Genomic DNA, 27,039 nt, shown 5'->3' with positions numbered 1-27,039 from the left:
TGCTGTCATCTAATCTAGTAGGAAGGCAGACTTTAAATAAATTTTCAGAAAGCAAAATGCTTTGAAAATGAAAGCTTGGAGTGCTGTGAGAGCAAGCCATAAGGGTTGTATAACCTAGTGTAGGAGTCTGGGAAGACCTCAGAGATATTTCATTTATGCTGAGGCCTGAAGAATAACTGGGAAAGTAGGGTGGGCTAGAACGGTAAAGGGTGTTGTGGGTGGAGGAAACAGCCTGTGTGATGAGAGTCTGGGGTCTTTGATGACTTGACAGAAGTTTAGTATGGCTGGAGCAAAGAGGATGAGGTGGGAGATGTCTGGAGAGGTAAGTAGGGGTCAAATCACACAGGACCTGTAGCCATGTAAATTATCTGCAAAATAGAGATGAAGAACGATGCACAGCATCTGGCATTGAGTAGGTATGCAATAAATGATGGCTGTTAACCATGTAAATGATGACAACAGTTATAATGACGTTCAGCAGTGCATAAGCCTAAGCCAGTTGAAAGCTGGTATCTTTGGTGTATCTTCTGGGTAAGGTAAGCTTCATGTTAGAGGCAGGAGGCTGACTTGGGAGTGAAAACTGACTTAATTTAAGTGAAAATGACATTGTCCATTGACTTCTGAGGCCAATGTGCATGTTTCCTGATTTTCTTGGCAGGTGACAAAAGAGTTTGAAATTGGAAACAGGTAGATCTGGTTCCCAGGGTTAAGTCTGCCACCAACTGAGACCATGACCTTGAACAATTTTTTTTTTACCTCTCTGGATCTCAGTGATTTTACCTGTAAAATGGAGAAAGTAATACTGTTCACTCTCAAAGGGATGATTGAAGATCAAATGGAATATTTGGGAAATTTTATTGCAACTTCTGTAATGTGACAGTTTGGTTTGACTTACTCTTCATTATATCAGTGGGGAAAAGATCCTAAGAAAAAGCCTCCTCTTTGTATTTTCCCAAGACCAGGTTCTTTCCGTCACAATTGTGATGTATTTCAACATATTTCCCAGCCTGTGTGATGATGCCTTCTTTGGTTCTTAAGGAATATTGTTCTGAGGCGCCAGTGCATTTATGGTGCTGCCTTAAAATTCAGTCTAAGCTGAAAACAAATACAAAGTTTGGAACTGGTGTTAGATCCTATGACATTCATTCACACTTCTCCATAAATAATGGGGGTCTGTTTAGGTGGCAATAGACAGGTCTAATCTCCTCCATATTACTATAATTATTAACTACTTCTCCTAAAATCTATGGAGTTATCCTTATTGTTATTATTATGAAACTCAATCCCATTTCCATGTCATAAAGATAAACCAAATCTCATTTCAATTAGTTACAGCAGGAGGGAATGAACTTTAAACAGACATTTAATTTCTGAAAAAAAAATTAGGAAGTTCTTCATGGAAATGTTATGGCATTTTGAAACAGATTAATAGTTCAGTGTGAACACATCCACCCTGCAGCTAAATGATGGGTGTATGGTGATGAGGAGACAGGTTAAATGAGCAAAACCAGTTGATACCACTGGTTTGGTTCTAATCAAATAATGTTCACTTTATGACTCTTGAGTGCTATTCTTTTTTTTTTTTTTTAATTCACTTTACAGATTGAGTTATTGGTCTTCCATTATAGATGTACTTTATTTATTAAGAGAAAGTAGTTGACTTTCAGGTGATGATAAAATTTAACAAAAATATTGCCACCCTAGATGCTATGGAGAGATTTACATTCTCCCCCAAAAAGTCAAACTCCCAAGATGTCAACTTGTAGCTGGGGGCAGAGGGGAGGGAACCCAGAGCTGATTCAGAAAGCTTGTTCATTCTTTTTTTTAATCTTTTCTTTTTATTAACATTCATATCCAAGAGTGTGCCCACTTTTCAGCAGCTGAACATGACAAGGGGAAAAGGTTTCAGTGATGAATTCTGGTGTGTGTCTGTAAATTTCATGCTTGTGAAGTTGGATTAATAGCAAGGCAGACTGAAGTCCTTTTGTTCTTGCACAAACAGCTACAAAGCAGAGAGCGACAATGTGAGCATCCCAGTCTAGCAAGGCCTCGAGGCATGACTAGGGGGACCTCATCGTCAATCTCTGGCCTCTCTTCTGAGGCCTAATTATGGCATTTGTTCCACTGGGACCTGGATGGGAACCACGAAACAAATGTCAGCAAGACTTCAGTGTTTCTTTCAGGCTCCATGAAAGCTGGATTTGAAGGAAATCTTTTAAATCTGTTGCCATGAAATTACCATCCAAGGCCTTTATATATACTTCTCAGTTCTTAGGGAAGGAGTCCTATAAGCTAACCTGGCTCTTGTGTGGTTACAGAAGAATTGGTTTTGAGTGTTTTGGAATATAGTTCCTCGAGGACATAGGAACTGTTGATAGGTGTATGATGGGATTAAACCCTCTATTCCTGGAAAAGAGAGGCCACTTCACTGTGCTAACTGTTATACAAAGAACAAGCCTTTGGGGGGCATCTGTTGTAGACAATTGAAATAAGTTAATATAAGACTGTTGTTAACTGTTTACCTAACAGTTGTTATTTGTTATAAACAGATAAAGCAGTTTATCTAACATCGCTTTAAAAAGCATCTCAAAGTATTTCATCTAATTCCGTTTAGCACAGTTTATAGCCCTACTAATTAGCTCAGTGACTAGACAGGGTTCTTCTTAAATGAGGGCTTGTCTTCGCTAACTTTTTGCAGAGAAATGAGAAAAATAAGGGCAATGTAGCTTTTCTACAAAGCCTACTTAATTTTTCAACTTTAGGCATCAAAAATATCCTTTCTTTTACGAAGTGATGCTGGTGGTGGACGGTAGTTGTTTTTTCAAATGCTCTTTACAAAATACAAAAGATGACAAACTTAGGTTTATTCTCACATTAAGAAAGCTGTTTTTTAAATTTTCAGGTCAACAAAATTCCCAAATCTGAAAACTACTGTCACAACAAGGGCTTTAGAGTTAGAAATACTACACTTCATGACTTACCAGCTATTTGGTCTTGAGCAAAATAATTACTTTTCTGAGCTTTGATTCTTCTCATTTGTAAAATGAAGACCAAAGTATCTATCTCAGAGAGATTGTAAGCTAGCAACATTCATAAAACATTGGAAATGGTCCAATTTAATGAATGCAAATGTTCACAAACTGGTGACTAGATAAACAAACAATGATATACCTATGCATGAAATATTATTCAGCAATAAACAGGAATGAACTACTGATCCATGCAATAACGTGGATAAACCCCTAAAACATGTTGAGTGAAAGGAGCTAAATACCCAAGACTACAAATAGTATTATTCCACTTACACTAAACATCCAGAAAAGACAAATCTATAGAGACAGAAAGTAGATTCACAGTTCCCTAAGGCAGGGGGTGATAACAGGGATTAACTGCAACTGGATATAACACATCCCTTTTGAGTAACAGAAATATTCTAAAACAAGATCATGGTGATGCCTGTACAACTACATGTTTACAAAAAATTATTGAGTTATATACTTAAAGTGGGTGAACTTCTTTGGTATGAAATAATACCTCAGTAAAGCTGTTTAAGGGCTTCCCAGGTGGCACAGTAGTGAAGAATCCATCTGCCAATGCAGGAGATGCAAGAGACGTGGGTTTGATCCCTACATCGGGAAGATCTCCTGGAGGAGGAAATGGCAACCTACTCCAGTATTCTTGCCTGGAAAATATCATGGACAGAGGAGCCTCGTGGGCTACAGTTCATAGGATTGCAAAGAGTTAGACACAATCGAGTGTGCATGTACACACACACACACACAGCTGTTTAAAAAATAATTTTAAAAGAAAAAAGAAAAAAATAAACTAACATCTGTGAAGCACCTAGCCTATTGTTGGTATGTGGTATGTGTAATTAAAGTGGAAGTTGATCAGTTGTGTCTGACTCGTGGACTGTAGCCCGCCAGGCTCCTCTGTCCTTGGAATTTTCCAGTCAAGAATACTAGAGTGGGTTGCCATTCCCTTCTCCAGGGGATCTTCCCAACCCAGGGATCAAACTCCGGTCTCCTGCATTGCAGGCAGATTTCTTACCATCTGAGCCACCAAGGAAGCCCAATGATCAATAGGTGCAGAAAAAGGTTCTGACAAAATTCAGTACCCATTTATGATAAAAACTCTCCAGAAAGTGGTTCTAAAGGGAACATACCTCTACATAGTAAAGACCATATTTGACAAACCTACAGCTAACATTATACTCAATGGTAAAAAGCTTAAAGCATTTCCTCCAAGGCTAGGAACAAGACAAGGGTGTCCACTCTCGCCACTTTTATTCAGCATAGTTTTGGAAGTTCTAGCTATGACAATCAGAGAAGAAAAAGAAATAAAAGGAATCCAAATTGGAAAAGAAGTTACACTGTCACTGCTTGCAGATGACATGACCCTATACATAGAAAATCCTAAAGATGCTACCAGAAAACTACTGGAGGTCATCAATGAATCTGGTAAAGTTGCAGGTTACAAAATTAACACACAGAAATTTTAGATAAAAAAGCCCCATGTATAATTAAGAGCATCACAATTATAGAACTATGTTGGCCAACTTTTCAGAGAACTCTTCCTCCACTATGACTTGTTGGACTTCTCACTAGTGAGACATTAGTTAAAATCATTATGATTTCAGTGTCTATGTGTTACTATAGTTAATATACATCCCTGCCTGCAAGGAAATTGCAAGCTGATTGGGGAGACAAGACCTATGCATTAAGTAATTAGATGCTTAAATAAGCCATTTTAAAATTAAATTCCAAGTTGAGTCACAAAGATAGTTGTTGGTCTGAGACTTCAGAAAAAAGTAAAATTTCTATGTCAGAAAAGGGGCCCTAAGCTGGATTTTGAAGCATGAAGAAATCAGGTAGAAGAGAAGAGGCAGAGGGGTGTTCCAGAAAGGAAAAGAAGGATAAACAGTCACAGAGAAATGTCAACCATGATCACTCAGAGAGCTGAAAAGAGTTTGGGCTTTGAAGGGAGACAGATTTGAGTTCAGGCTCTGGCACCACCTTGGCAAACTGTGTGACCTTGAGCAAGTAACAATTTCTGAGACCTAATTGCATTAACTATAAAGAGGTGGAAATAATACCTATCTCTCAGGATTAATGTTAGTATTAAGTGAGATATCCTACATAAATCTCTTAGCACGATGCCAGGCTTATAGAAGGTATTTAATAAACATGAATTTCCTTTCCTTCTATGCCCTCAAAAAGGTGATAATTTTGTTACGGAGAAGCACGTACTAGGAATAATTTTTTTAAAAAGACAATATCAGATTAAAATAAAATTTAAGAAAAATTTTATTTTAATTTTTATTGGAGTATAGTTGGTTTGCAATGTTGTGTTAGTTTCTGCTGTACAGCAAAGTGAATAAGTTATACATATACATATATCCACTCATTTTTAGATTCTTTTGCCATATAGGTCATTACAGAATATTGGGTAGAGTTCCTGGTGCTGTACAGTAGGTCCTTATTAGTTATCTATTTTATATATCAGTTCAGTTCAGTCACTCAGTTGTGTCCGACTCTTTGCAATCCCATGAATCACAGCACGCCAGGCCTCCCTGTCTATCACCAACTCCCGGAGTTTACTGAGACTCCTGTCCATCGAGTCAGTGATGCCATCCAGCCATCTCATCCTCTGTCATCCCCTTCTCCTCCTGCCCCCAATCCCTCCCAGCATCAGAGTCTTTTCCAATGAGTCAACTCTTTGCATGAGGTGGCCCAAGTACTGGAGTTTCAGTATATATAGCAGTGTGTTAAAACCAAATTATACAGTTAATTAGACATTTTTATTTATTTTAAGATCTAGTTTATCAATTAATGCAGCCTGTATTTCTCTTAGCAATACTCTTGGCAGTTTTTAAAATCAATCTTAATATGGTACAATTTACATATAACAGAGTACATCCATGTAAAGTATATAATTCAATGAGTTTTGAAATACGTATATACAGTGTAACCACCAGCATCAGGATACCGAACATTTCCATAATTCTCAAAAGTTCCCTCATGCTTTCTATCCTCCTTTCAATCCTGGCCACAGGTAACACTGTGTTTTCCGTGACTATTAGTTAGTTTGCTCTTTCTAGAATATGGTATAAATGGAATTATACAATATGTATTCCCTTGTGCTTGGCTTCTTTTGTTCACAATGTTCTTTTTAGATTTACCCATATTGTTGCATTTTAGTAGTCCATTCCATTTTATTGTTAAGTGGTATTCCATTGTATGGATATATTGTAATTTATTTATCCATGCTGGAAGATATTTGAATTGTTTCCAGTTTTTAGCTGCTATGAATAAAACTTCAGTAAATATTTGAATACACCCTTTGGTAAACGTATGTTTTCATTTTGGAGAGGTAAATACCAAGGAGTAGAATTTCTGTGTCATTAAGTATATCTAACTTAATAAGAAACTGCCAAAATTTCCCAGCATGGTTGCTCCATTTTACATTCCCAACATAGTACATGAGAGTTCCAGTTTCCTACATCCTCATCAAAATTTAGTATTGTCAGTCATTTTAATTTTAGCGGATGTTTGGTGAGAAATCACAATACCTCACTGTGATTTCTAATTTATATTTTTCTGATAACTAATGATTTGGGGCTTATTGGCCATTTGTATACTTTCTCTTGTAAAATATCTGTTCTTTTGTCCATTTAAGAATTTGGGCACTGGTAGTTTTAATCATTTTTTAAATGTCTGTCTTACCTTGAAATTGTTGTTCAGTCGCTCAGTTGTGTCTGACTCTCTGTGACCCCATGGACTGTAGCACTCCAGGCTTCCCTGTCGTTCACCAACTCCCGGAAGTTACTCAAATTCACGTCCATCGAGTCGGTGATGTCATCCAACCATCTCATCCTCTGTTGTCCCCTTCTCCTCCTGCTTTCAATCTTTCCCGGCATCAACGTCTTTTCTAATGAATTGGCTCTTTGCATCACGGGGCCAAAGTATTGGAGTTTCAGCTTCAGCATCAGTCCTTCCAATGAATATTCAGGACTGATTTCCTTTAGAATTGACTTGTTGGTTCTCTTTGCTGTCCAAGGGACTCTCAGGAATCTTCTCTAACACTACAACTCAAAAGCATCAATTCTTTGGCATTCAGTCTTCTTTATGGTCCAACTCTCACATCCATACATGACTACTGGAAAAAACCATAGCTTTGACTATACGGACATTTGTCGGCAAGGTAATGTCTCTGCTTTTAAATGTGCTATCTAGGTTTGTCATTGCTTTTTTTCCAAGGAGCAAGAATCTTTTAATTTCATGGTGGCAGCCACCATCTGCAGTGATTTTGGAGCCCCAGAAAATAAAGTCTGTTCCTGTTTTCATTGTTTCCCCATCTATTTGCCATGAAGTGATGGGACTTAGGCCATAATCTTCATTTTTTGAATGTTGAGTTTTAAGCCAGCTTTTTCACTCCTCTTTCACCTTCATCAAGAGGCTTTTTAATTCCTCTTTGCTTTCTGTCATAAGGGTGATATCATCTACATATCTGAGGTTATTGATATTTTTCCCAGAAATCTTGATTCCATCTTGTGCTTCGTCCAGCCTGGCATTTCACATGATGTACTCTGCATATAAGTTAAATAAGCAGGGTAACAATATACAGCCTTGACGTACTCCTTTCCCAATCTGGAACCAGTCCATTGTTCCGTGTCCAGTTCTAACTGTTGCTTCTTGATCTGCATACAGGTTTCACAGGAGGCAGGTACAGTGGTCTGGTATTTCCATCTCTTTAAGAATTTTCTATAGTTGTGATCCACACAGTCAAAGGTTTTAACATAGTCAGTGAAGCAGAAGTAGATATTTTTCTGGAATTCTGTTGCTTTTTCTATGATCCAATAATGTTGGCAATTTGATCTCTGGTTTCTCTGCCTTTTCTGAATCCGGCTTGAACATCTGAAAGTTCTCAGTTTGCATACTGTTGAAGCCTAGCTTGGAGAATTTTGAGCATTACTTTGCTAGCATGTGAAAAGAATGCAATTGTCCGGTATTTTGAACAATCTATGGCATTGCCTTTCTTTGGGATTGGAATGAAAACTGACCTTTTCCAGTTCTGGGGCCACTGCTGAGTTTTCCAAATTTACTGGCATATTGAGTGCAGCACCTTCACAGCATCATCTTTTAGGATTTGAAATAGCTCAGCTGGAATTCCATCACCTCCACTAACTTTGTTCATAGTGATGCTTCCTAAGGCCCACTTGACTTCTCACTCCAGGATGTCTGGCTCTAGGTGAGTGATTACATCATTGTGGTTATCTGGGAAATCCAAAGAAGGAAAGATAACAATTTACTTGGGGAACTGGGAAAAGCTTCATGGAGAAGTTGACATTAGAGATGAGTCTGGAAGCTGAAAACGATTAGGATGTTTGAGGATGGAAGGATAGGGAAAGGTACTGCAGGTCAGCAGAGGGACTAGGAAGCATGAGGAAAAGCCCAGAGGTGGAAAGGCTGAGGTAATGGTCCATAGACCAGCTTGAAATAAGACTGGTGAGTAGGCATATGACCCAGCAATCCCATTATTGGGCATATACCCAGAGAGAACCATAATTCAAAATGGAACATGCATCCCAATGTTCATTGCAGCACTATCTAAAGTAGTCAGGACTTGGAAGTAACCTAAATGTCCATCAACAGAAGAATGGCTAAAGAAGATGTGAAACATGTATATAATGGAATATTACTCAGCCATAAAAGGAACGAAATTGGGTCATTTTAGAGACATGGATAGACCTAGAGACTGTCATACAGAGTGAAGCCAGAAAGAGAAAAATAAATAATGTATATTAATGCACATATGTGAAATCTAAAAAAATGATATAGATGACCTTATTTGCAATTTGCAAAGCAGAAGTAGAGCCATAGACATAGAGAACAAATGTGGGTACCAAGGGAGAAGGGGGAGGGTTGGATGGAATTGGGAGATTGGAATGGGCATATATACACTATTGATAGCTATGTATGAAATACGTAACAGATTAGAGCCTATAGTATAGCTCAAGGAACTTGACTTGAGTTTTGTGGTAAGCTAAATGGGAAGGAAATCCATAATAGATGGGATATATGTGTATGAATAAGTGATTTACTTCGCTGTACAGTAGAAACTGATGCAACATTGTAACACAACTATATTCCAAAAAAAAAAAAAAAAAAAGACTAGAGAGTAGGGAGCAGCATTATGGCAAGAAAGTTCAATACACTTGTCTCTCTCTTGGGGAGAGTTGCCCTGGAATGGCAAAAGGGCTTCTTAGAGAAAAACACATGACAAAAATTCTTACCTTTTCTAGTCAATTATAAGTGGTAAGACTCTATTCAGGATATAACTAGACAGACTAGGTCCCATACTCTGAGCTCCCATAACACTCTCATTTCAAGTTTCACTCTGCTTGTTTATTTACCTGGCTTGCTGGGTTGAAGTTGGATGAGGGCAGGAATCATGTTGGTTTTACTACTGTATTATTTCAGGGCCTGTTTATTTAATGAGCAAATTAATGAAAAATAAAATTTATTTGAGATTTAGAATCTTTGCAATAGAATAAATAGTTGTGAATTTCTACAGCTATTATAATAGTAAACTACCTTGACTGGAAAGTTTAACTACAAGATTTTTTTTAAGATTCTGGGTTTTACTCCAGCATTGTCTGTTTTAGCAGGGATTTTTACTTTTTCTAATAATAAGAGCTATAATGGAAAAAGGCACTTACTCTACACCAGACATTGTATTAAAATGTTCTTTATACAAAATGAGAAATTTGATGTCAAAAGAAGTTGAATTATTTGCCCATGATTCATAGTAAGTGGCAGAGTTGGGATTTGAATTCAACTCTGGTTGTGGATAAAGTTAGTGATTTTAACCACTCTCTTCTACTGGGACATTGGACTGGTGTTACATCACTGATTCTTTAAACGGAGTTCTTCAACTTGAGCCCATTATTCCTACAGAAGTTTCCGGGTGATGCTCTTGATTTGACCAAAAGTGTGAATTTGAGCACCCAGGTTCTACCTTCAACCTAGACTAGTGTCCGCTGACCAGAAATGTGAAGTACAGTGACTGCGGACTTGCAGAATGTTGAAGCTATTTTGCACTTTAATTTTACTACCTTGCTGTTCTAGGGCAAATTTGGAGATAGCCTATTCATGTCACTTGAAAAGGATTCCCCTATGTTTTGCCTTTCTTTGAAACTGCTGAAATTTGGGAAATATTCTAAGTTAGTTAGTGTCTGCTAAGGTGCTAAGGGGAACTGGCTACAGAGGATGTCCAACATAGCCTCGTACCTCTTTGCTTGGTAAATTCTGTATCACCTGAAAAATTTCTGCTGTTAAAAAAAAGAAGAGGGACTTCTGTGCTGGTTCAGTGGTTAAGAATCTGCCTGCCAATGCAAGAGACATGGGTTTGATCCCTGGTCCAGGAAGATCTCACATGCCATGGAGTGACTAAGCCCAGGTGCCACAACTACTGAACCCGTGTGTCCTGGAGTCAGTGCCCTGCAGCAAAATAAGCCGCTGCAATGCGAGGCCGGCACACTGCAGCTGGAGAGTTGCCACCACTCACCACAGCTAGAGAAAGCCAGGCACAGCAGGAAAGACACAGTGCAGCCATGAATAAATAGATAATGTTTTTTTAAAGAAGAAAAAATTCAATGAAGATTTATGTATTTTCTATATGTATTAATTGTAGTAAATCTGATTTTAGAAACAGCATTGAGTGCACTTGAAACCAATCTTTAGGTTAAAATTTAAACACTCAAGTGGTTTCCTGTTATTTTCAGTTGACTCAAGGAGATATTTTCTCATTTTTTTCTACATAGTTTTCAAACAAACTGTGTGTGCCTTCATACACATATATGTACCAGAATGCCTCCTTAAAACAAATAGTTTGGGTATGGTGAAAAACATATTCAAAGTAAGCCGTTGCTGTTGTCACATATCTTATGTGCCTTTGAGCACAATTCCTGAAATTCATTTAGTGGGCATTCACTTAGAATTTTCTGAAGAACAATTTCTCTGTAAATTATTAACTTTTTATTGCCACATTTCCTAGATTCAATTAGATTAACATTTAGTGTCATTTCTCAAATAGGGATGATCATCCTGATTACGCTTTGGAGAAAGAACTTGCACACTATCTACCTTTTAGGCTTTTAATTTATCTTATTTATTTGGCAGGAATGTGTATATGTGCTGGGGCAGAGAGAAGCTGAAAGGGATGACACTTGATGGGAATGGATAAGTTGAAAATCATTCAATATTGAGTTTATGGCATTTGGTTTCCTCTGCCGTGGGCATATCAGAAAGCCGACAAAATATGCAGGCTAAGGAGGATGGATTCCCTAAGTGGCTTCTGAATACAACATTTATTTCTAGCCAGTAAAGTTTAGCAAACCATGTCCGGTGCTGTTGACAAGTAGCACAAACGGAATGACAACAGTATGCTTTTGATGTGCTGGAGAAGGTAGGGTTTGAGACTCCTTGCTTTACTGACTCACCACAGTATGTGGTAAAGTCCAAAGGAGCAGCGGATGCCCACACTGAACCCTCTTGCTATGGTAGCAGCTACTTCAAACATAGTTTCATGAATAGAAGCTCATTTGACCCTTGACCAGAACCAGGCTCTAAATTGGCAGACAGAGAATCGGAGTAATTTGTATCATTTCAATTAGTTACTTGCTGCATAACGGGGAGGTCATGACTTTCTGCTGTGATTACTGCCCATGGCAACCAAGCTTGAATGTACCATCAGTTTCCAAATACTTTCACTTAATAAATGTAACTTCATAAACAAGGCTCAATTGTTGGGGGTGCACAACAAAATGAATTATCCACTCCACGACTGAACGAGCGGAAGATGACATAACTTTGTCGGCAAGATCCTTTCAATTTTTTTTTTCCCCCTTAAGAGAGAAGCTGATAAATGGGGTTAATAACATTGGCTGAATGAGCAGTATTGATCTTTGGCTATGTAAAACAGCCAGGAGAGAAGTGAGTTTGTGTAAGAGCACTGTTGTAGTTCTGAAAGCTGGCAGTTTTCTTTCACTGTTTGCTCTGTACAACCAAAATTCAAAAATCCTAAAATCAATGTTGCCATTGTTGGATCCAAACAGCACACCCTTCCACAGACAATGCAAAGAATTTCAAAATATAGATAGCTCTCTGATACATACAGATCTGATTGTAAGAAACATTGGGTTGTTTTCTTTCTTGAACAGAAAGGGCAGCTTGTTTCAGGGCAAAGACAATGGTGTGTCTAGATGCCTGTGAAACTTCATGAACCCAGTGCAATAATTCAAGCCTTTGATTCGAAAAATGTTTTGTATGTCTTCCTCCACATCTGCAAATACCTCCACTTTCCCTTGATGCCAGCCAAGAGTTGTTAGCAAGTCAATGTTTTCCACTTGAGGAAGAAAAAAAAGTTCAGCACGTACATAAGTTTTGCTATTTGGCTTTTGTTTTTTGAATTAAAATAAAGGTTTCCTTCTTTCATGTCACAATCTATTAGCCAGTGGGAAACCTGGTATCACAGTTCTCTCCCATTCACCCCCTGCATTTGTAGCAGATTTGACGGTGTGTGGAAACCAACACGGGCACTGCTCTGTGACTGTGTCACCTACAATCAGCTTGTGCTGTGGCTCAGATTAATCATGACAGTAGGCAATATTTCCAACATTATTAGAAGAGAAACCTAATATTTTGGGACATCAGGGATCTCTGAGCTGTTGTCCATCAAACTGAGAACCTTCATTTCCTACTCCTTGGATGGGTAACCTTAAGTTTTAACCACTTAATGGACAAAACACTTCTTTAACCAAAAATAAAAGAGGAAGATGTGGCTATTCTGGTATTTAAAGTTGTGTCTTGAGGTTATGCCCAGAAGGTTTGATAGTCATGCTGTTCAGTAGTGGACTCCCATTCTTTCTTGAAAGATATCCATCCTCATTCCTAGGTTTTTCTGGATTTCCATCCTTGGGAAGCTTTGTGATTAAAGCTGTGGATGGTGGTAGGATAGAAATCTGTATGCTACTGTTAAACTTTTATCTTATACATTTCCTATCATGTAAACAGAATGAAGATTTGCCAAGGATGTCACCAGAACAATTTCCAGGAAGGAGACTGAGTTTGTGTTTGAAGGGTACTTATTAATATCTTTATTTATAATAAGGATACTTATTATAAAAATGGATTAAAGGTATATATGCCAAGTTATGTGATGCAATTTGACAGTACCATTTAGAAAGTGTATACTTTTTAGGTCTAAATATACCTGCTTTGATGTACTTTTACCTTTTGTCTGGCTAATTTAGTTTACATGACCAGGACTGAAAACTGGGTACTCTATTGATCCTTTGATACTCTGATTTTTCTTCTTTGTTGTTAAAAACCGAGACTATCACATGATAATGCAGATGCTATAGAGAACATACCATTATTCATGGCTTCCCAATGGTCTGAAATCTTTCTGTATTAAACTTTCATTGAACATCTAACATAGTCTAAATACTAGGGATTTTAAGAAGCCTTTAGTCATATCAAGGCAGCACACTATGCTTTGAGAATCTGGTTCCTATTAGACATGACGTGTCATGATGACATAATGTGTCATCCATTCAATTCAGAGATACAGGAAATCAGAGCAACCAGGGGCTGTTGCCACACTTTTGGGTTCCTGTTTTAGACCTCTGCCTTCTAGCCCCTAGAAAAGAGTAAGTTTCCAATAAATATGTGCGGAATGAATGATTCCTCAAACTAATTTACAGGCAGTGTTATCAGAAAGAGATCTAAGTCTTGATACATTTCCTTTGTATTTAGCAAGTTTTGGTATGTGAACAGCTTAACATTTTCTAGTTGAATTCTTAACTAAATTATATAATAACAAACACTATACAATTAACCGATCACGCTCTACATTCTCATTCAATCTCAGGAAAAGAACCTGATAAAGTTCAGGACTTTTCCTGGGATCTTTTTTTCCTTTTTAGGCTTTGGCTGCTCCCAGGTCTATCCATCATCATTTTAGCTTTGAAAGTTGGTTCATTTGTCTTGTTCCCTCAGTTCTGTCACCTCAAGCTTCGAAAGTTGAGTCCCAGTTTCTTGATTGTGGTCTTTCACTGGCCCACTCCCTGCTGGTACCCACTCCATCATTCTTGCAGCTATTTGATCTTCTTGGTTTTCTCTGTGTCAGACTCTGCTCAGCCACCTGATGGTTTTTGGTTCCAGGCTTGCCACATATTGTCCATTCTCTTTCTGACTTGTCATTCTGTCACTAGGTTAAGCTTCAACCTTTTCTTTATTCTTTTAATTAAGAAATGGTTTATTGTGTTTTTTTCTGATTGCATAGTCATACTTTGTTATGGAAATTTTGGAAAAATGAAGAAAAGCACAGTGAAAAACCAAAACATCTACAATCTCACCATCTAGAGAACATCACTGTTGCCATTTTAGAATATGAGTTTCCAGACGCTTTTTTCCCACTATTTTCCTTCCTTGTTTCCTTATTTTCTTTCCTTCTCATGTGTTTTGGGGCTGTTTTGGATAGCTTAGAAAATTATTGGCTTCTTGAGCATTTTTTTCTTTTCATCATCAAAAGCGTTACTTTGAGCATTTTTCTTCAAAGATTATCTCCAAATGCTATAAAATTCCGTTTTCTTCTATTGCCTCTGTAATTTTCCTTCTCATTTCCTTCCCACAGTTTCAGGCCCACATAAAATAACTCATGGTTTAATATAATACATGTTCTTCATAGACTTTTCGGTTTGGCCTGCTTGGATGTACTCTGTTATGAAGTTTTAATCTTGTAATAAGATTGTAATCTTCTTTGCTTTTCCACACATGACTGGCACTTTTTTTTTTTTTGCTGGGAAAAATATAGGGTATTTCAAGCTTTTATGCCTTACAAACTCTATTACTCGTGGTTTAGCTGCCAAAGAACATAGGGTATAATACCCAGATTACCCTTCTAGACTTCCCAATTATAAAAGAGACCTATATATGTCATCCAGAAATAATTCTACAAGTTACGCACTAGTTTCAGTCTTTTTAAAACCTTAAAAGGCTTCTTGATCATTCATTCATTCACTCATTTACCCAGCAAAAATTTATGGTGCATCTTCTTTGTCCAATAGAAATATAATGTAAGCCACAAATGTGAACCTCATATGTAATTTATTTTTTTCTAGTAGCCACATTAAAGAAGGAAAAATAAACCAGTAAAACTAATTTCAATTATATATTTAACTGACGCAAAGAGACAACTCATTGGAAAAGACCCTGATCCTGGGAAAGATTGAAGGCAAAAGGAGAATAGGGTGGCAGAAGAGGAAATGGTTAGATAGCATCACCGACTCAAGGGACATGAATTTGAGCAAACTCCAGAAGATAGTGAAGGACAAGGAAGCCTGGCGTGCTGTAGTCCATGGGGTTGCCAAAAATCAGACATGACTGAGTGACTGAAAAACAATTCTATTTAACTTGATAGACTCCAAGTATTCTGTGTGCTTAGTTGTGTCCAACTCTTGGTGACCCCGTGGACTGTAGCCTGCCAGGCTCCTCTGTCCATGGGGATTCTCCAGGCAAGAATACTAGAGTGGGTTGTCATGCCCTCCTCCGGGGGATCTTCCCAACCCAGGGATCAAAACCAGGTCTCCTGCATTGCAGGTGCTTTCTTTAAAGTCTGAGCCACCAGGGAAGCCCCAAAATATTCTGTATAGATAATAAATATAAAAATTATCAAAACTGTTTCTCGTGTCTTCAAAATCAGTATTTAATATTCACAGCACATCTTAATTTGAATCAGCCCCATTTCAAGTATTCAGTAACCACATGTGGCTGTGGCTACCATATTGGACAGCACAATTCCAGAGACTCTTGCTGGAAAGTCTTATGATGAGCAAGACAGATACAGTCCTCACACATAGCCTGTACTCTGATAGGAAAAGCAGTCATACATAAGTGAATATTAATATTATACCTACAACAAAACAAATGAAGAAGCACAAATGCCAGGCTAGGCCAAGTGCCAATCCAAATAGCTACACACCCAAACTATTTCTGGGACTGGGTTTGGGTCAGGGGGAAGAAATTCAAGTTCTCTATATTGTTTCCCCCATTAGGTTTGCAATGAACTAATTGTGTGATCTTGTGTGTGTGTGTGTTCAGTGGCCCAGTCATGTCTGACTCTTTGTAATCTTGGGCCAATTAACCTCTTCCTCCTGGACTCAGATTTGAATAATCACCATAGTTCCCTGACTCTAAAGAACTTACATTAAGAAACAAAATAGAAGAACTTACATTTAGGCAACTCTGCCCTATGTGTGTGCTCAGTTGCTAAGTTGTGTCCAGCTCTGTGCGACTCTATGGACTGTAACCCATCAGGATCCTCTGTCCATGGAATTTTCCAGGCAAGAATACTGGAGTGGGGTTGCCAATTCTTCCTCCAAAGGATCTTCTTGACTCAGGGATTGACCCTGTGTCTCCTGCATTGACAGGCGGATTCTTTATCGCTGAGCCACCTGGGAAGCCCAACTCTACCCTACTGCTTTCCATAATTATTAGTTTAATGTCTGTGTTCCCTGCCATATTGTAGCTAATGTGAGGTTAGAGAATCTTCCCCATTTGTCTATTTCTGTCTCCTCAGCACCATCCTTCCGTATTTTTTGAATGAATTAATAACTGAAGGAGTGATGAAGACTGAAAGGCTTCCCACTTAAAATCTCTTGTTAGGATTAAAATTCATGTGTTAGTTTCAGTTCAGTTCAGTCACTCAGTCGTGTCCGACTCTTTGCGACCCCATGAATCACAGCATGCCAGGCCTTCCTGTCCATCACCAACTCCCAGAGTTCACTCAAACTCCTGTCCATCGAGTCGGTGATGCCATCCAGCCATCTCATCCTCTGTCGTCCCCTTCTCCTCCTGCCCGCAGTCCCTCCCAGCATCAGAGTCTTTTCCAATGAGTCAACTCTTCTCATGAGGTGGCCAATGTACTGGATTTTCAGCTTTAGCATCATTCCTTCCAAAGAACACCCAGGACTGATCTCCTTTAGGATGGACTGGGACTCCTTGTAGTCCAAGGGACTCTCAAGAGTTTATGTTCTCCCATATGCTAACCTTCTCCCGGCCTTCTCCTATCCTTTTCTGTCATTTCATAACTATTTGGGTACGCTTGCTTACTCTGTATCAGAAATTGTGAAAGACACTGGTAGGTAAATATAAAAAACTGACAGAGTCCCTGCCCTCAAGGAACTTGGAGCTTTTTTGATGTGTTGTTATAATTGATAACAGCTAACATTTTCAGAGTTCTTTCTTTGGGTCAGGTATTTGGTTAAGCACTATATTGTGCTTTTATGTGTAAAAATCTTCAGTTTGGTAAGTTGGATACTATTTCATTCTCATTTTACAGGTGAGGAAATTCAAGCTCAAAGAAGTTAAATGGTTCACAATCCCATTGCTAGTAAGTATTGGAGTGGGGATGCAAAGCATGGTCAGAGATTATGGTCTAAGCCAATGTACTAAAAATCCTCCAGAATCTTTAGAGCCTGGGATGACCTATTGCACATTATGCAAAATTAGATAAAGTGTCATCCTTAAAATGAATAACTGGTTAGATATTAATATTTTAAAAATAATAAAGGGAAGTGTGATCTGTCTCCTTACTAAATCCTCCAAAGAGCTATTTCTTAGCCCACTTACTTTATGCCTATTTCTAACGTGTATGTATGTTTATATATTTGATATTTGTGTTTACACATATAAAATCTAAAAGATGTACAGATGGCAGTTCTGAGATCCTAAGTCACACACTTTTTTTAAGCCTGATAGATGATTGACCGTTTCTCATTGATCAGTTTTATTCTTTCCCAAGACACAGTTGCCCTTGAAACCTTAACCATTACCATGAAAATTCCACTAATCCAGTTATTTTGCCAATATCTTCCTGTCCTGAGGGTGTTTATCTTCCTTTCATTTCCTCAGCCAGCCCCCAGTAGCTTCCCTCTGTTCCACTCTTTGTGTGTAAGCTTCCCTTAGGAATTTATGGAGTAAGATTGCAGCAACTTTCTACACCTATTTTCTTTAGGTAATGATTTTCCAACTCGCCTCATCTCTTGTCTTTTTCATCCTTCTTCTCTAAATGTAAGTTTTATTTTTTCGCAAATGCTTTGAGTTCCTCCCCTTAGATTCCTTGCTGCTCTTCCACTCAAAATGATGTTAGTTGTAGTTTAATTCTGGATAACAATATTGCAATATGATTATTCTTCATAACTTTGAGCAATCCTTTCTCTCAAAAATACTAAATAGAAGTATCAAATAATATGAAGTTCAAAATCATGATATCTTTGACATAGTTTTTGAACAACTTATCTCAAACAATATTTGTAAAACTGCATTAACTTGTTTTTTGCAATCGGAAAACTTCCAATCTGCATTAACTTCCCCTCCAGACTCTCCCCTTTCTGTCAGGTGGTATCTGTAGTGGTTACAAACATGGATGGTGTCAGACACATGCAGGTTCAAAGTCAGTGCCTGCCAGTTGCTCCTGGACCCTACTGTGCCTGGTGCTCTCCTCTCTGTGCTTTCACTGGCTCATCTATAAAATGAGGATGACAGTACTTGTACTGTATGGCTGAAAGCTGATACTTACCTACTCTAAGTACTTTTATGATAACATTTAATCTTCATAGTGACCCTATGAAGAGAGAAGTCACATTGTACAAACAAAGAAACTGAGGCACAGAGAGATGAATACAGTAATCATAAAGGTAGTGTTTATAAATTTGAATGTTTTCAATTTAATGCTATAGCACAAGCATTTTTCATGTTGACATAACATTTAATTGCTTAGCAAATATATGTTTTAATGGTGACATATTAGTTAACTGTGTGGTTATTCTTTTATTTGCTTAGATATTGGCTTATTAAATATTTGGATTGTTTTGGTTTCTTCTATATTTGAAATAATGTTGTGATGAACATATTTGGACATAAGGTTCTTCTGTAATTCCAATAATTTCTTTGTCACAGATTCAAGGCAAATTAGAATCCAAGGGCAAAAACACTTTTTTAAGCTTCTGCTCCCTATTCTTACACTTGTTTTCCAAAAGCTTGTATAAATTTACATTCCCATTATTGGACATGAAGTTCTTTTCTATTTCTGATCATTTCTTCGTCACAGATTCAGGAAGAGGAATTAGAGTCCAAGAGCAAAAATCCTTTTTAAGGCTTTTTCTGACTATTGCTACGCTTGTTTTCCAAAAGGTTGTATACTTTTACGCTCCCATTAGCATGAGCGTGTCTGTTTTACTGCCCTCTCCCTAGGTCAAAGTCATCCTGTAAAGAGCAAGAAACAAAGGTTGCAAACCCTGTAACGCGGTGTCTTTCACTCTAGCTACCTCAAAGGATGGGTAATCTTTTCTACACTGTCAGCCAGCTTGCACTGGCCTAACCCTTCCCGTCAGCTTCATCTTGAGCTACCAGATAATGGCCAGCTGCACTTTAATCTCACCAGAGGAGTCTTGACATTAAGGATTATGCTTCTGTTATCATGTGGACAATTAGGGCCTTTATTTGGCAAAGTCCAGCTAAATTGGGTAGATTTGTAAAAACTAAAGTGTAATTATAAGATGAAATGGTTGCAAGTATTTGAATTGCATCCTTAGTCTGAGAAGTAATGAACATTTGCTGCTTTGGATAGCAAAGAGTCTGTGGAAGAGTAGCTCCATGAGTTCTTTTCAGGAAAAAAAAGAAAACCTCAACTTTATCAGGAAGATGATGTTAATTTATTATGTTCTCAATAATGGTTCTGTGCTCAGAATTTACTTTCTTACACATACTAGCTTTGTGACCTTGGACAAGCTATGAAGTCTTGCCACCTCTCTATTTTCTCATCTTTAAAATGGAGATAATATTACCTATGACTCAGGGCTTTTTAAAAATAGAAATAAGATGTGTGAATTCTTACTGTGAGTACTCAAGTCATGGTTCATTGCCTGATTGAATTTTTGTTGCTTTTGTATAGGAATTGTTAAGATTAAATTTTTTTTTCTAAAGCCATATTTGGCTTTAAAATTGGAGGGGCTGTTAATTAGACTATAGACTAAATATCCAGACTTTTAATATCGTGGGGGCCACTGCTCATACCTCCAAAGAGAAAGCACAAATTAACTCAGGAATGCTTCTCTCAGAATTGTGCTTGCAGTACTTTAATAAAACAATACTCATAATATAAACACCTGTTAGAAAATGAAAACCCCACAGCTTAAGAAAGAAAATCTGTGGAGTTCTAGTTCTGAAGCATGTCTGGGTCATAGCACCCGACTTTGACTTCTTGGTACTTTATGTAAAGCAAGTACATACTTTCAAGAAAAACTAGTGAACTACATACAAGACACCCCTAACTTTTTCTTTCTGTGTGTGTGAGTTTGTTTTACCCCCTTCCTTTTCAGCCAGAAAGGAGGATAGATATTTCAGAATGCAAGAGAATGGCCATGATAATAAGAAAAGACAGTTGAAAAAAAGACTGGAAAGAAATACATCAAGATGCAGCAAAAGCTTACATTTATAGAGAGCCTTTAAGATGCCAAGCCTTGTGTTTAAGCACTTTTCATGAGTTATCTTTATAATAACCAGCGGCGCAAGTACTACTGTTATTCCCATTCTACAGAGGAGAAAACTGAGCCTTGGACTGTTGAAGTGACTTGTGCACAGCAAGTGTGTATGAGATCTGGAATTTAAGGCCATGTCTTACAGATTTGATTTCTTGGGTCTACCCTAGACATATGAGTATGGAATTTTTAACATCTAGCAGGTAGCATGAAAAATGTGACTACAGTAAGAAATTGTCATAGAAATCAAAAGCAGGAAAAAACACCTTGTAGATTATCCAGACTAACCCTATATTGTTGTGGGAACTGAGGGGCAGAGATGCAACTTTTCAGAGATTACACAACCTACTCTGTGGCCAAGTGAAGATACAAATTGCTATCATTTGTATTAAACTTTCAAAAATCTTATATTATTAATATCAAAAACTTCAGCCACACGCGAAAGTAAAGCGCCATCTATCATTTTACAGTTACCCATATTTTACCATTTTTGATGACCTTTTTTCTTTTGATCGCTCTCTTTAGCTCTTTTCTTTTTTCAGTTACAGCTTTAAGTTGAATGTTGTAGTGAGTAATTTGAGAATTATGTACAATAATATGTGCAGGTAAGCATAGACACAGAAAGAGAATTGATTCTGTTAAATCTGCCTTATTTAGCTTTTTACTTTAGATTGACTCTTTTTTTTTCTTTTTTTTTAAATTTTGTATTGGCATATAGACAATTAACAATGTTGTGGGAGTTTCAGGTGAATAGCAAAGGGACTCATCTATACCCATACATGTATCTATTTTCCCCCAAACTCTCCTCCCATCCAAGTTGCCATATGACATGTGTTTTCACTCCTCAGTCGGAAGGGAAATTTAAAAGTAAGTAGAAATAATCATGAATTCTTTCCATTTAGTTTCAGCTTTAAAGAAAGTACCAGGATGAGAACATTTATGTTGCTGCCAACTAATATTCCATTGTGGTGCTTAGTTGCTCAGTTGTATCCAGCTCTGTGAGCCCATGGATTGTAGCCCGCTAGGCTCCTCTGTCCAGGGAATTCTGTAGGCAAGAATACTGGAGTGGCTTGCCATTCCCTTCTCCAGGGGATCTTCCCGACCCAGGGATCAAACCTGTGTCTCCTGCATTTCACGATTTCCCAACTTTCCATATCCAAAGATAATTCCCCCTCCAGAGCCAACTGAGGCAGAGGAAAGAGGTACTTGGAGTAGGAATTATAATTAGTTTTGTAAGATTAGCTCATCAGGGTCGCATTTGATGTTAAATAACTGGCTTTTTAGTAAAATCCTCATTGGATTTGTTTCCCTGTTTGATCTGCTATACCCCTCCCCCCCTCCCCCCAAAGGAGGCACATTTTAACAAATTTCTTCAAGCTAGGACATTTAAAAGATCAAAGAAGCTACCAGAATCCGTCCATTAGCTTTTTATGAACAATGGTTCCCGAACATCTTTCTGCTTAAAATCCTATTGTTTTTGTTAATAGTAATATTTTTGTTATTTCACATTCACTAAGCACCAACAATTAGCTAGGCATCAGTTAAGAACAAAGAAAATCTGTTTCAGCACTTAGGTGCTCAAGGCCCAGTTCTCATGCCCCTCTGCCCTCTTTGTGTCCAGTATTTGTCTTTGAAGTTCAGTTGTGCCTGATCCACAGAAGAGAACTTGAGGGAAATGAATACAGCTGAGCATGGACTGCCGGATACCAGAGGGTGAGCTGTGTCTTTAGGAGTATCTTTAAGGGGTCACTTCATTCTCCCAGAGTCAAGGGGTAGCAACACTGTCAGGAGGGCAGAAGGGGTAGTTAGGGGGGGAAAAAAAAGGAGAGAGAGAAGATGAGAGGAGGCTGGAGTAGTTCTTTTTAAAAATCAGTAAAGCTCTAGACTTAGAAATTTATCTCTGAAGAGTCAGATAGGAGGAGGAAAAGGGTCCATGCTTAAAATGCCAAAACGAAGCCCAGCAGATTGATTCTGTGCAGCCAGCATCAATCATGCAGATAGATTTTGCCACAAAATGGTCCAATGTTCCTTTTTTCTTCCTTTCTCTGACTTAGGCGTCCAGATGGTGCATGAACAGTGAAGAATGGGTGGATATTTTAAGACATCTTAACTAAGGTAGGGATGGCGACGCTAAGTATGAATTTCCCAGTTCTCCTTTCTCTATACACAAGAAATAAAATTCCTGTACTGAACTGCCAAGAAGTATCTGTTTCAATGGAACTTTGTGTTGTGCTATTAAATCAAAGCTTGAGTATTCCTTTGAGAAAAGGAGGCTTTGAAACTAATTACTTTCTCTTGATAGGGTCTATTTTTATAGGAGTACGTTTAAGTGATTTTAATGTATTAATAATCTACTAAGTGCTTTGGACTTGTTTTAATTTTTCACAATTAAAATTTTTTTAAACTTACTAAGGTTATAAAAGTAATATGTGACCATTGAGGAAAAATTGGGAAATAGATGAAAGCACAAAGAAGAAACTAATCACCTATATGTCTACTTTCCCAAAATAACCATTGATAGCATCTTGATATATTTTTTAAGTCTTTTTTAAATAAATAAACAATCATACTCGCATAATTTAGCTATTTATTTTCTTGTCATTGGAGCTTTAATATATCAAGTATAAAAGTAATAATACATAACTTAGGTCAGGTAAAAAATTAAAATGTAGGCTAGAATTTATAGAATTGATTTTGTAATTTTAAAGCATCAGTGGTGAAACTGTAAGCTCTCTTGTCCTAAGACATTATAATTCCCTTTAATCAGCAACAATGGCTAAAACATGTGATCTAAAATTGTAGCATTTGCTTACAAACAGAAAAAAGAAGAAACAAAGAGAAACTATATGGACTTGCAGGCCATAAGAAAGCCTTGTGTTACTTAGCATTTAAAATCGTCAAAGATAGAAATTAAAAGTACAAAAGTTGAAGCATTGGTGACCACAGCAAGGCCTCCAGACATGAGTCAGCCGCAAAAAATGCTCAAACTCATTTAAAAAGCTCTTTGTCATGGTCCAAAAAAACAACATTTTTAGTGTTTTCCTTTGACTTCACATCCCGCTATTGCAAGTACATGGCTAATTATTATCTGAATGATATCTATTATTCCTGTGTTCCAACCGGATATGATCCAAATATGGCCACAAACACATTATAGTGTGCAGCAAAATCAAAAGAATAATTCTGTTTTTAAGGGTTAATGGTAGTTTCACTCCTCCTCAGTTTGAAACATGGACAATTGCTCTACTGTTGTCTATTCTAGGCAGCTGTGCAGAATAGTAAAGGTTTGGAGATCTTTGTAGGCAGGAGAAAAATTAAGCCTTTGTATACTTTTTGTTCAATATATTCTACCCAACACCCATATGTAAGAGTTGGACTTGGGAGTTGCAACAGGCTAAGGAAAGTTTGCACAGATAGACAGAGTTATTCAAAATTCTGTGCCTACTAAGCTCTGAATCACAAAGTGCAATTGCAAATCTTTTAGAAATTATATATAAAAAATCCTTTCTCTAATTCTGCCCACTGTATTCTGTTGGCTTCACGTATTATTTTTGAATAATGAACACATGAAACAGAACTAGTTGAAAGTTAGCAATTACCTCACCTTTTTCAGTTCTCAAACTGGTACTGTTCTTAAGCCTCTGAGAAATGGAGTGGTCTTATGAAAGAACATGTCCATGTGTAGAAGGAAAAGCAAAAATACCAGTTTAGTTTTAGATATCTAAAAAATGAATTTCAAATAATTGAGGACTGTGGACACAATTGAAAAGGTAGAGTTAAAATCATTTGTGCCTCCACTTGGTTTCCCAGAATGTACTATTCTGTATCTTTCTTTATGTCTCCTAAGCTTGGCATGAATGCAAACTATTCCTAACACATATATAACTGGGAAGAGTGAGCCAAGGTGACAGGGAGGTGGAATATGGGATAAGAAATATCACTGGATCTAGGATTTTATTCCATTTGGAATAATTCCACTTTGGAAATCATTTCTAAGAAAGATTTAAAAATCCGAATGCCCTTTCTTATCTCACTCTTGTAATTGTTGGGAAAGGAATAATAATAATAGCTACCTCTTACTGAGCACATAATATGTGTCAGGCACTACCTTTCTAGTATCCCATTTAATCACAACAGCTTCACAATTAAGTCAAATGCTTACCATGCCTGAAAGGGCCCGATATAATTTTGGCCCCAGTGACCCCTCTGCTCTCTTTCCCCACTTCTCTCCTCTTACGTAAACCATCCCAGTCATGCTGGCCTCCTTGTTCCTCACATATAACATATGCACTCCCACTTTAGGGACTTCATACTTATTGCGCCCTCAACCTAGAATGTTCTTCCCCCAAATATCTGAATGGTTTGCTCCCTTACTTAATTTGGATCCCTAGTCCAACCTCATCAGTAAAGGCTTCCCTGATAATCACAAAAGAACTAGCAGACCTTATCACTCTGTCTCCTTACTTGCTTTATTCTTTTTAATAGTGCTTGTCACCACTAACCTTATATATTTGTTATTGTCTTTCATTGCCCGTTAGAGTGTAAGCACCTTGAGAATTTACAGAATTATTTGAGAACTAGCCTTTGTCTATTCTTTTTCCTCCACTGATTCCTATGCTCAGAACTGTGCCTGACACATGGTAGACATTGATTATATTCATTGAATGAAGGAATGAATGAAGAAACTGAACCTCAGACTGGTTAAGTAACTGTCCCAAGAATACATAGCACAGGGCAGAACCAAGATTAGAACTTGAGTCCTTCTGGGGGCAGGTGGCAGACAGGATGTAATATTGGAATTGAGCTTCAAAAAATAAGTAGAACTTGTATCTAGAGTTTTCTGCTGCTGTTGAAATGATGTTGCCTACTTGTAGCCTTCACATCACCATTCCTTTTTAACATTTTTGTTCCACTTAGGAACAAATCTTATTATTACAGGAATGATGAATCACATGATATCAAAAGGATAACTAACCAACTTGCTTACATCATAATCTTTTTTTCCTGTCTATCCGTTCAGTGTGCAATGGCTCCTGGCATTTACACCTATGACTCAGATATAAAACTTGGCATAAGAGGGGGACTTGGGGTGCTCTCACTTGTTCACAGCTACATGTTCAAATCAGCTTCTTATTCCACGTGAAGCACTTAGGCCTATAGCTGGCCCTTGGTCTCAACATATGATTATCATTATTATTAGCATTATAATTCCTTGAACCATCTTCATCCATCAGTTCTGCTGTCTCTGGTGCTTTGGACGAATGCTGTGCTTTCCCAGCCCTTGGCACCTGTTACCTGTGGACAGTTGCAAGCACCTGGTTTGCTCTGACCGCTAACTTGGACACAGAGGAATCCTGAACTCCTATTTATAGCATCCACAGATATTTTATCAGCCTTTTGGCAGATTGCATCTGTGTGAAGTCTTCAAGAAAACTTATGGCTTATTTCGCTAAACACTTTTGTTTAATCCAGAGAAATATACATCCCATTTTTCTCTACTGGCAGGTTTGATGATGTGTCCTTGAATGAGTTGCTTCAGCTCTCTAAACCACAGGTTTCCCTATATATAACATGAGAATAATAATGTTTTTATTATTGTAGTAACAGAAGGAGTTAGAGACGGCATAGTGTATATTCTTCAAAATTATGTTGAAATACATTGTCATGCACATTGAAATTATTATCATTTTGTGGTAATAAAGAGACTGGTGATGAAGATGCTGCTGCTGTCTTAAGTAATATTGGGAAACTACACTCCTGATATCCTTCCTCTGTCCTTTGAATTATGTTCTAATTAACACCTTTCTACTTCTTCCTCTTCTCCCTTATTCCAGTAGAAGCTGCACAGGAAGTTTCTGCTGGCAATTCTTGGAGCCGGGAATGTAATCCTCACACTCAGGAAAGCATGCCCCTCCCTTCAATCTGTGCTCATACAGGTCATGCTCTGAGCTGTGGGTGTTTTCTTTTTCTGCTTCAAACAGCTCTGTAAACAACTCCAGAATCTTTGGTCTTTCTCTTTTTGCACCACCTTAGACCATCTGTTGTTAGGCTTTAAGCCCATTATCACTTTCTGTCCATTTGCCTCTAAAATGCTCTAAGGGGTCTATGGTGTACAGTGAGGCCCTACAAGACAGGAGCCATGCTTCATCTGTCCCCAGCACAAAGCCCAGTGCCTGGAGGGAGAAAACGCTTGCAGTGGGTATTTGTGTTCTTGCTGAAATTTTCTCTCCTCTTCCATCATCCTGCTCTACCTATGCCTATTTGTATCATCTGAGTTTTGTACAGACATTCCACCTCAGCTTGATTTTCTCCCCCTGTGTTTATTCCACTAGGTTTACATTTTCTTTTTTTAAATCTATGGATTTGGTTAAATACTTTAGCTGCTGGAAATATCTATATGGTCATTAGAAATTTTAGGAACTTTTTCAACAGTA

The sequence above is a fragment of the Bos grunniens genome, chromosome 3 (genome assembly GCF_055505025.1).
Source record: "Bos grunniens cultivar Pamir isolate PY7600 chromosome 3, Bosgru_T2T1.0, whole genome shotgun sequence".
Classification (NCBI taxonomy): Eukaryota; Metazoa; Chordata; class Mammalia; order Artiodactyla; family Bovidae; genus Bos; species Bos grunniens.
The sequence above is the reverse complement of the archived record's forward strand: the minus strand, read 5'-3'. Positions refer to the sequence as shown.